Source organism: Papaver somniferum, chromosome 10 (assembly GCF_003573695.1).
Source record: "Papaver somniferum cultivar HN1 chromosome 10, ASM357369v1, whole genome shotgun sequence".
NCBI classification, from domain to species: Eukaryota; Viridiplantae; Streptophyta; class Magnoliopsida; order Ranunculales; family Papaveraceae; genus Papaver; species Papaver somniferum.
Window position 1 is genome coordinate 140,917,090 of NC_039367.1, and position 11,837 is coordinate 140,928,926.

Genomic DNA, 11,837 nt, shown 5'->3' on the forward strand with positions numbered 1-11,837 from the left:
TGGAAATGTATTTTTGATTTGTCGAGTGCGGGGCTTGGCCCTGTCCCGTGGAAGTGTATTTTTGATTTGGTGTATCGGGGCAGTTACATTAAATAGATGGAAAATATGTGCAAATTTCATTTGTTTATTCCTTTTAAATTGGTGTGTACGGGGCTTCGCTCCACCCCGTGGCAATGCATCTTTAATTTGGCGTCGGCGGGGCTTTGCCCCGTCCCGTGGAGATGTATTTTTGGACTTGGTGTGGCGGGCAAATACATTATATAGATAGAGGATATGTGCAGATTTTATTTATTTTTTGTGGTCTTTTTTCCATTTATATATTAATGTGGAAAAAATAGTCATAATATAGTAATTACTCGATATCCAAATTGAATTTGGACTTCCATAAAATTCCAAACACGGTAAGTTATGGTTTTCTTTTAAATTTGTAATTTTTGAACCAATCATACGTTGCCAAGTGTCCTAACATAAATATTGTCACTTCATGAATTCCAAATTGAATTTGGTTTCATTTTTTTAATCTTTTTCCTATTCTTTTTAAACCAATCATACGTTGCCAAGTGTCCTTACCAAAACTCTCGTTTCACGAAACTCAAAAAGGCCTATTTCAGCCAATAGGAATCGAGGGTCGTTCAACGTGGGAGCTTTATTTGTCTAGGCCTTTAAGTCTTTGGTTGACTAAAATGAGTTGCATAGTTTTCAAACCACCTTGATAAATTATACACAGACGCCATACATTCATTAAAGGGTGTTACTGTAGTACAGTGGTAAAGTCACTGAATGATGATACCAGAGACCTGAGTTCAAAACTTGGCAGCACCAAATTCTTTGCCTTTACCGAAAGAAGAAGAAGAAAAGAAAAAAAAAAAAGTTGAGAATAGGATTACCGTTTTTGGTATACCGCAGATATATCAGTTTTTGGTGATCCCAAAGCTTATTCACGGACCATAACCAGGCATTGATTCCAAATACCTCCTTCAATTTCAAGCTTGAAAGCAGCCTGTCCGTGGCTGTGCATCCAGCAGTTGCTTGGTTTCAAGCTTTTGTTGTACTTTGTAACCAATGGACATTTCGGACATTGGCATTTGATTTGACTTGACATCCAAGGCCTACACTCCTCCTACCCCTAGTTAGCAATTCGGGATACGGGTAGTAGTTCAGGACGACATACATACGAGAATTATACGGATTCAGATAGGTTGGATTCGGTCAAAAATCCGGTCAACAGTTCGTTGTTCAGACAGTAGTTCGGAACGACATTCGTACGTGCATATTCGTTTTATAAATGTGAGTTCGGCACTTAAAATTCGGCTTACATATATGATAATTTGATAAGTATTATGACCTTATTACGCGACTAATTTAATTTGTGTATTATTTATAGAATGGAAAAAAACATTAATTTTAGCGTGATTAATTAACAAGAAGTAAACAATTTAATCGCATAAATGTATCATAAAACGAGTTTATAGCGTTTTAACAAAAATCAACACATAAAACACTAGTTAAACAACTACCGATAGAAAATTTTATACCTATGGGAATCTAGTTCGGAAATATCATTCGGATTCGGTCAGTTATGATACGTTCGCGAATCATTCGTAAGGTCCATATAATCCGGGAATTACGTTCGGAGTTCAAATAGTTGGGAAGTATCATTCGAATTCGATCAGTTTGGATACGTTCGCGAATCATTCGGGAATGATTCACTGAATTACTATCTATGCTCCTACCTACCGCTGGATTAATAATATTTCATTTTATCTTGACAAGACAAGAGACGGTAACTTTGATCGCTGGATTAGTTTTACCGCTGGATGGTGTTTACATGTAAAATCCAGTCTCTCTCTCTCTTACTTTACATACTCTAAATTCACAGCTAAGCTCTCTCTCTCTGTCAGTCTCATTTCAGTTCCCCCAAATTCAAAACCCTAAATCAAATTATGCTGGCGGCCGTATGTTCTGAAGTTGCAGAACAACAATCGAGATGGAGTCCTTTTTTTGGGTGGGAATCAGGTGGAGAAGGAACTACAATCATCTTTAAATCTCAACAGCAAAATGGTATCTCCTCTCGAAACAAAATAAAGCCGCTTCATATCTTCCTCCTTCTTGGTCTCAACCTGGACTTTTTGTAGCTTTACATGATCGATTTACAGATCTCATAGGTAAAATTTTATGGTTCAGAAATCTTCTTTTTCACTCTGTGTCCACTGTATCTTTGATTTTTCTCGTTTTTTTGTTTTTTTTGTTTTTTTTTCAGGTGACATCAACAACTTTATGCCAAATGAAAGGGGAGCTTTTTATTAGGTATCTGATGAGCTTAATTTCATTAACTATTTCATATCTGATAACTACTGGAACATCAAAAAGGAAATTGATTCTTGATTTTTTTTTGGGTTTTTTTTTTAGGTTTATCGTTATTGGCTTTGGAATTCTAGATCTGCACATGAGTATGAACCACTAGGCTACAGCAAGGAGAAAATCAATCTTTAAAAGGGTTACAAAATGAAATTTCTTGCAGCAAAATTTGATGGCCGGGTGATGTTGCTAGTATGGTTCATACGGAATTGACAGATAATATGTTAATTGAACCTAATAGCAAGGACGTACACATCCCAGGTATCAATACTGTCCTGATACATATTGTTTCTCTTTGTGCTCTTGTAGATGTAAAGCTGTATGTATGTTTTACAATTTCCTATCATGTATTGGATTCTTGTAGAGCCGATAGTTCGTTTCTTTTGTGTTATTCGTAATGGCACAGGAAACAACCAGTTGTTCATTTAGCTAGGAGCCTAGGATATATGATGGTTGATGGATGGTTTAGTAATAACTAATAACTGAAGTGAGTGAGTTCAATTATTTGTTATGTCTTAGCATGTGCACTATAAGATCTACTATTTGGACCTTGATTCAGTAATAATTTAATGTCGGAGCTGCAATCCATGAATAATTTATGTTCTGCAATTCATAGCTTAGTTCCAAACTAAGATATGCTGCTTTACCAGTTTACCTAATTTTGGTTGCTTATGTATATCCCTGTCCAAATTTGTGAAAATTCGTTAATGACTTGTGCTCATATATGCACTGTTGATTATTTTGCAGATATCAATAACCTACGGGAGCCTTCAGCAAATGACACAGACGAGAAGAAGAATGTTTGTTTCGATTCCACGTTGGAGTCAGTTATTGCAGTTGAACACCAATAGCTTTAGAGACAGAAGGGAGCTTGGGAGATGGTCTAGTTTTTCTTAAACAAGGTGCTGTAATTACATTACTTATAGATGTTGTTGAGGTTGACAGTGAGGATGAAAGGGAGAAAACCGCAATACATACTTGTAGTGCCAAAGTCAAAGAACTACAGAATGTATCAACTAATCAAGCTTTGAATGCACCCGTAAAGTGTTTGAAGAGGCCATTGTCAGTTCAAAGAAATGTGAAGCCAGCTCTGAAAAAGTCTTATGAACCCCATGGTCCCGATTGCTGTCCTCTCAAAAAGATTTAGGCTTCTGAATCCAAATTTGGCGGAAGTGTCAGTCAAAAAGATGACCAGAATCTGAATGGTAACTCTTGAATCTCTTGTCACTTTGTGTAAATAAAATTCAACTTGAAAGCATGTGGATATCTGCAAAAACTCATGTTGGGCATGATTTTGCATTAGTTGTTAAAGAACTTATTACTCGTGTTCTTTTAAACCTGTTCACTCATTATGGTTTGATTCCCTCTTAAGTTACAAATTAACACTGAACTAACAATTGTATTAACTAAAAAAAGAAGAAAAAAATCTCTGTTCTGTGCTGCCAAGTTCGAGTTTTGTTTTATAGTCAGCTAAAGGGCAAAATTCAGTGTCATATACTTTTCCAGGCACACCAATTTTCCCTTTAAGATGAAGGTACGCAGGACTGCATCATGCATTCTATTATGCGCATTTCAGTTTGCCTACTTTGCTTCTAAAGGTCATTCTGTACTTGAGTTATATGGCAGTTCTTTGGGCACATGGCACATCATCGCTAAGCGTTTATTTTCTTGAAACTACGCCATTATGGTGAAGATCATAATAAAGTTTTTGCATTCACAGACCTATGAGGTTTGCGTTTCAGGTTTCTAGCTATCTCAATGTTTTAGAGCGGGTATTTAGTTCTCTGTAAAAAGGTTCTAATTCATTCTAGTTAGAAGTTGAGTTGCTGCAATTGCTACATCTATATATGCACCTTACTTGGTGCCTGGCATGTTGTTGATGAATTTTAAAATTATACCCATTCTACAAATATGTTTATGATTAACGGGGCATTCGTGAACTCAAATAGAAGTGATAATTTAAATGCATTTATTTTGCAGCTGATAACTTGAAATTGATTTTTTTCCCCCTCAATTAGGTTGATTGTTTTTTGTCTTGGGTCTTAGTTATGCACTTGAGCATGACCAATAGGCTAAAACTTGGTTGGAAAAACAGATTACTAAAACTTGAACATCTGTGGGTAGTTTTAATGAATCACAGTTTTTTTCTTTTCACAGGGTTTTTTGGTCTATAATGATGAATACATCTATGAAAAAGAGAAAACCGTAGCTCCGTTACAAAGTCCTGGTCCGTACAATCACTACGAATTCCCCAACAACTTGACCATCACAGGTACTGTATTCTGGTTGAAATCAATGAAATAGAGCTTAATGAATTTTTGTTTTATCCGATCTCTCCTTAGTATGTGCTGCAATTTATTCGATTTGATGTGCAGGAATGGAGGAATGAACCTCACACGTATAGTAGAACCATAATCGCGTTATGATTTCTCCTCTCAAAAACAAAAGTAAGTACTAATATTACATCTTCTTTTCCTTTCATTTGCTAAACACATAGGTACATATTTATTCATGGTTGGTTTACTGATTATATGGTTATTCCATGCTTAGTCGAAGAAAAGGCTGCCAATTTGAAGCGATGACTCATGACTGTCAGTACGTAGCTTATGAAGAAACATTGTTTCTATGTGTTGAATGCGGTAAGGTAAATTTTTCCATTACAAAGCCAAGCCACAAATATGAGGAATCCGAACCCTTCAACACTTCTCCTAACTGTAATACTGTGCCCCGTATGAAGCATAATGATTCTCCAGATTAATATCTAGTAATTTTAGATCATTATTGTTGTTAACTCGATTCTGTTTCCTTTTTTTAGAAACTCCCATGGTTTAAGAAACCACGCATTCTCTTAATGATGAAGGTGTACTTGAATGGGATGTTGTCGGTCAAACCATAGATAGAGCTAAGATGATGCTGCGGAAGAGGCTGAATCAAAGAAAGCATGTGAGTTGGAGTACCACGCGATTGCAGGTTTTATGCGTGTAGATGAAGATGAAGTTGAACATTACACGGTGTCGTCACCAGCACCAATGTAAGAGGTGAGTGAAATGTTAACACACTTATTTTGTACAAATTATGTTTCAAAAATATGTTAACAATAATCTCATCAGAGGCACAACTTATTATGCTAAATGTATACCAACTTTGTTTCGAAAAGATGCACAAGCCCATCTTTTTAAACCGGAGAAGAGTTTGATTGTAAACACTTGAGGGGCTTTTTTCCCCATGATATTATTCTGTCTACTATCTCTTTAATGCCTTATTCACTGTTTAAATTTGCATTAATATAACAAGGCCTAGGATATGTATGACTTTGAACGCATTAATTCCAAATCACCCGCTTCCTCGGTAAATGGTAATATGCCTCCCCAAAGCAGCCTCCTTTGATTCCCCTCCGGTTATTTTGTTGCTAGGAAATAAAGCAAGAACTTCTCTTGCATTAACTTAGATTACTATTATAGCCTTGAAGTATCATTTACATTGTGTTCCTTGGTTCTGCAGTGACTGTTTTTACAAAGGGTAGATGGTTTATTTTACATAAAAAGGAGACCGTAATACTTGAAAAAAATTAGCATGACAACTGACAACTATATATTACTTGGCTAATGTCGGTGAACATTCCTGGCAAATGGTAAAGCGGTTGCTAGCTGCTTTAAAGCGAGAAAACAGTATCAGTTTTTTGGTGATCCTAGATACATTCCCCATCAGAAGGATTTCTAGATTTTTGTATGGGTTTGGTTTTAGAGTTTTGTATGGGTTCAGCACTTCAGCTTCAATTTCAAGCTTGAAAGTCTAGCCCTGGTTTTCAAGCTCTTGTGCTCAAATCAAATGTGAGTATGTGACCAACTGGGAATAGATTGCTTCTGCCGATTTAGTAATGGACAGGATAGTTGGTGTCATTTCAAGTTTTCAACCCCGCATAATTACTTTGCAGCAGTAAGGAGCCAACAGCTGAGCTCAGTACATTGACATGACTTGACACCCTGTGAATGCCTAGAGTCCTAGACTCCTAGCTGTACTCCCACGTCATAACTAATGTCTTTCAACCGAGGTGAAAATTGACTATTATTTTCATTTTTCTAATCAAATCAAAAGACTAAATTTTTTTGACAAGAATGGTAACTCTGATTGCTGTATTCAATTTACTGCTGGTAAGTGTCTATAAAAAAATTACCATGACAACTAAGATTTCAACACCATAATGATATCTTGAAGGTTGGCGGTTGGCCATGTAGATGTAGAGCAGGGAAGATGGAGAACGAGGAAAAGGAATAGTGCCTTCAGCTTAGTAAGGAGAATGCCGATATGAAGTGCAAGGGATTTGGAGTACTGTTGTTGAATGATAACGGTGGATTGGGAAAATTAAGTGTCTAGAGGAGGAGAAAAAAGGATGGATTTGAGAATACAAAGCAAATTGTCCAAAATCGTTACAGCAACAGGATATTCATACAATGTTTGCTATTGGTTTGTGTGTGTTGTGGAATATTTGGAAGTCGATGAAATTGTATTCAAAGGAGGTCAGTTCTATGCAAACATCTGCATCCAAAAAGCCATTGAGGATTCCTCGTAAATGTAGATGTAGCATTCAATGCAAGTAAGGGAGCGATAATGTAGGATTCCTCATAAATTACTTTGCACTTGTAGCAGTTGCGTGATAATGTACAATTGTAAATTTAATATCTGGCGAGATTGGGGCATACTCAAACTAATTGGGGTATACCCAATAAGAAAAAATATGGTTATTTTGAAGTAAAATCAAGCCTCCCCTTAACCCTGTCTTTTCTAATTGGCTAATATGCCCTTGGTTAATTAACATTAAAATTCTAGGTTAATTAATTGAGTTTAGATTAAAACTTTCAAATTATGAATTTAGTAGATTAACCCTTTGATCCGTCTTATGAGTTCGATTTCGATCCAAAAATTTGGTTTTGAATATGTGAAGGTCGGCAAAGTCTACGTTGGAACAAGGTGCCGGCTATACCTCGTCGGCATAGCCGTCGATGAATAAGATGCCGACCCTCTTAGCCGGCATGGTCCTTGGATTCAGAACACGGCGACATGTCAATAGTCGGAAGGGTCTTTGAATGAAGATTATGCCGGCTTTCTTGGGCAGCAATCTTACGATCGGCATGTAAATATTTCCTACCATGTCGGCTATCGTAACGTCGGCATGCACATAATTTATAACACTGCCGGCTGACATGTAGCCGGCATGTTAAGGATTTCTGACCTTGCCGACCTAAACTTATACCAAACAGAAAACAAAATATGGAATATGTAATTTACTTTATTCATGCAATTTTGGTTACTACATTGATTGAAACATAAAACCTAATCCTTGTCGACAGAAAAACGAATGCACTTGGCATGTGCATCAAGCCTTTGAACCCCTAGGCGACCCTAGTGGACGAGTTATAGTCTCGTGAGGGCTTACATAGAGGTATACCCACACAACCTATACAAAAACTTCTAAAGACATCAATCTTCCTCCAACGAAGACGATACCGCATCCAAGTAGTCTGGGTTATCCTCCGGGATTCTTTCGGCTAAGAAGTGATAGCTTGCATCGAAAGCGAATGTTTCCCCATTTTCCTCCAAGTAGCGCGCTTTCACGACTTCGTGCTACAAAAACAAACTTACATTTGTTAGTGGTGTTTCACTGGAAGATAAAACAACATGGGTCACGTAAAACAAACCACAAAAATACTCACAAATTGTGCAATGGACAAGTTGAAGGGGCGAGTGTTAAAAACCCGGGGTTGGAGAGATAGAAAAACAAGTATGGCATTTTCGATTACTTGGTGTCGCTCATGGACTTCTTGAGCACTTCTTCCATTTGGATTCCCAAAATATTGCCTAAATTTGTTGTGTACCCTAGCCCAAAAGGTTACGACATCGACACTTATGGAGGATTGATGTCTAAGTCGAGTTTCCGCGTACCAAGATTTGGTGATTGACAAATATTCATTTGAATCAAATAAAGTCATTGTTATGTGTAGAGAGCTATTGGGTGAGTTAGATGGACTGTATGATGCTATGAGCTTTGGAGAGTATATGCAAATAGTTGTGTGTTGTTTTGTGGAGATAAGTAGTGTATTTATAGGATGGTGCCCAAATTTGGCCGTTATAGTGTATAAGTACAAGTCAATCAATGCAATTGTACTTGCAAAAAAAATTGAAATTTAAATCCGCCGACACTGTTTTATTTCCCCAATATGCCGACTAAGTCAGGCCGGCAGGGTCTGAAATTTGTTACCATGCCGACCTGATGATGATTTTAGGCATCAGGAGACCAGTTTCTTCTGCGTATCCTCCGGAAATGTATTTGGTCATTAGCATGCCGGCTAGGGTTCGGCCTGCAGGGTATGAATATTGTTACCATGCCGACCTTATATGATTTTAGGCATCAGGAGAAAGGTTTTTTTTCCACACATAGCCGACATAGTCGATAACATATTACCTTGCCGGCAAATAAACAGACGGCTAGGTAGGAATCATATTACCTTTCCGACCCTGGTAACTACACAATTTCCGTTTTCAGGGCCGGCAATCTGACAATTCACAACCTTACCGGCCCTGGGACAGTCGGCAATGTAACTTAAAAAAATTATGTCGGCATAAGTATTGAAACTTTACATAGCTAAACAAACCATTCATTCAACAACTAGAAATCCAACACTTTTTGTCCAAAATACGAAAACAAGTCCCATAAACCTCAAAAAAACATTTGTCAACACCATTAACTTAAACATTTGTCCACCACAACATAAAGAAATAAACTAGAAAAGCATTCATTCACCACGACCACGACCACGACCATGAACACGACCCCGTTTTGGAACACTACCTTCATCACCACGACCACTGCTGCTACCTTCACCACCACGACCACTGCGGCTACCTTCACCACCACGAGCACTACGAGTCCTCTTTTTATCAGACTTCATCTTGGCTTGTGCTTCCCTCCTAGATTTTTCTTCCACCTTTACTTCAGCCTCAAGTTGCTTGAACAATATATTGGCATCCTCATTGTCAACATTGCAAGCATAGTCAATGTGCTTGGTTTGCTCTTCAATCGACAAAGGCTCTCCTCTGTCTTTTGCGCAGGACAATACCTTCACAAAGGTCTTAAATTGGTCCTTCTATTTTCAATTAAACAACAAACAATTATTAGAATGATTCGGTAACGCAATCAGTCTTAAAATAGTAAGAGAAACTCTAAAATACTCACAAAGAACTTAAGCATTATTGTTGGGTCTTTCGATTCCATCTTCTTCTTACGAGCTTCAGAAGTCATTTTCCTAATCACAGTAGGACGATCCCAACCCAAGTACCACGCCATGTATTTCTCAGTAGATTCATGATCGGTGGTCACCTCGTCCAAAAGACTCACATCGATTTTACGGCCACGTCTGTCATCCCAATGTTTTTGAACTGGCGCTGGATCGTAAGAGACGTTAATAGTTTTTTGGGACGTGGTGCATGTAGCCGTGTTCACAGTAAAGAACGTCTTTTCTTCATCGAAATGAGGTTCTTCTTGGACGTAACCCAATTATCGCATTAAACGATGTGGATCGTACATTGAATATCCATCAAACGTAGTCATCAAGGGTCCATAGTATAATGCAACAACTTCATATCCTTTGGATTAAACCTTGATTTATAGCATCCCGATACGGATCAAATATCACCTCCTCCGCAGTCAATTTGTCGATGGCGTTTCGGAGTTTCATAAGACTTTGCGGCATTTCCTTATCATGAGTACCCTTAAAACTGTACCTTTGCGCTCCTGGCTTATCAACCGCAACACTCTCATCCACTTTCACGTAGGAGTTGTTTTTGAACAAAGAAGGGAAGTGCTCATATATCCAAACCTATGCAAAAAAAAAAGTTAAGTAAGAATCTTATCTTACGAGAATTTTGCAAATATAAATGATTTAGACAATAAAATTACCTGGCAAAGACATGTGTTTCCGTTATCTTTCTTAGTGAGTGCCCTAGAACATTTTTTCAACTCATTGTTCAAGAAGGCGACCACCGCAGTACCCCAAGAATACTCACGCATCTTATATAAGGGATCCAATAGTTGCAAGTAACTGGCCTCGACCAAGTTTCCGTAACTGTCGGGGAAGATACATTTTCCCAAGACGTATAGCAAATAAGCTGACGTGGTAACATTGATTCGCACCGGGTTCACCTTTCCTTCCTTAACAAATATTGTTTGTGTATCCCGTAATTTATCCCTCAACTTCTTCAGATTAAACTTCTTGCTTAGACGACCATCCTTCATCTCAAGAACAAACTCTCTCAACCTGATTCCAACCGAACAATTTCTAGCTCAATTTGTAAATATCCTTGAAAGTAAACTTATTAGCGAATCCCTCAATGATTGTTTTTCCATCAACCTGGAGGCCTTGAATAAAGAACAAAGACGGATTGAGATTACTTACGATAGTATTATGGATCGTACATGCCCATGAGTCTTTGTATCCAAAAAGAACTTTTCCATCCGGGGGCCCTTTGGAGGCTCACCTGGTTTCAGTCTAACCATCAAGTGACGGGGAGGAATGTGAGAATCAGCTGGTTTAGTGATCACCCTCTTCCTCGTTATGGTTTCGGTTGAACCTGAAGCTTCGGTGGGTTGAACAATAGCTAGAGTTTGTTCTCCATCTCCATCTCCTTCTTCTTCTTCTTCCTTTTCCTCTTCAACAATTTTATCTTGTATATTCTTACCTTTATCTCCATTATCATCATCATCATTACCTCCTCCAACATCACACATTTCTTGATCACCATCATCATCATCATTGTTACCTCCTCCATCAGCCGGAGTGCTTTCATCAACATCATCATTATCACCTCTTGTACCAGATGAATTGATTGGTCTTCATCTGGAGTCACGTCTGAATCACTGGGTTCAGATGGTGGTTCAGAATCATTCATTATACAGATCTTTGTCGTTCCCGGCACAACGTATATCCCTCGATGTGTTAAAGTCAAGAATTTATCACTAACGCGAGGAGGTATTGAAGGAGGACTAAGAGATTTCAGAGCTTTCTTCTTTTCCTTCTCCAATCTGAACAAGAACAAATAAGAAAAAAAACATTACAGGTCGGTAGGGTCGACATATATAACCTATCCGGCGGAACAATGGCTGGAAGGGTAGATATATAAATCACATGTCGTCTAAAGAGCAGCCGACAGGGTATCATTAAAGTATCCTGCCGGCTTATAACACACATGAACACAGTAGAAACAAGGATTTTTCACATTACAGGTCGGCAAGGTCCATAACCCATACATCGTCGACTAACAAACCGCCGACATGGTTTTATATAAACACCATTCCAGTTTTAAAAATTCAAGGCATCAGGAACCAATATATTCAAACCAAGTAGCCGGTAGGGTTAAAAATAATAACATGTCGACTTCATTAAAAAACTGACGCCGGCAAGGTCTACATTTGAATAACCTGTCGG

At 38.1% G+C, this 11,837-nt stretch overlaps 1 long non-coding RNA gene across 3 annotated transcripts; it reads left to right on the forward strand.

The window, feature by feature from the left end:
- Positions 1–1,882: 1,882 nt before the first annotated feature.
- LOC113317458 lies at positions 1,883–6,635 on the forward strand. 3 transcript variants are annotated; one of them, XR_003343549.1, is made up of 9 exons: positions 1,883–2,165; positions 2,261–2,307; positions 2,410–2,619; positions 3,106–3,563; positions 4,516–4,630; positions 4,734–4,805; positions 4,909–5,002; positions 5,174–5,396; positions 6,574–6,635. It is a non-coding gene; the product is annotated as an uncharacterized LOC113317458 (long non-coding RNA). The 3 variants fall into 3 exon arrangements; XR_003343548.1 differs by lacking the exon at positions 6,574–6,635 and having other exon boundaries at positions 5,174–5,633; XR_003343550.1 differs by lacking the exon at positions 6,574–6,635 and having other exon boundaries at positions 4,909–4,997; positions 5,174–5,633.
- The last annotated feature ends 5,202 nt before the right edge of the window (positions 6,636–11,837 follow it).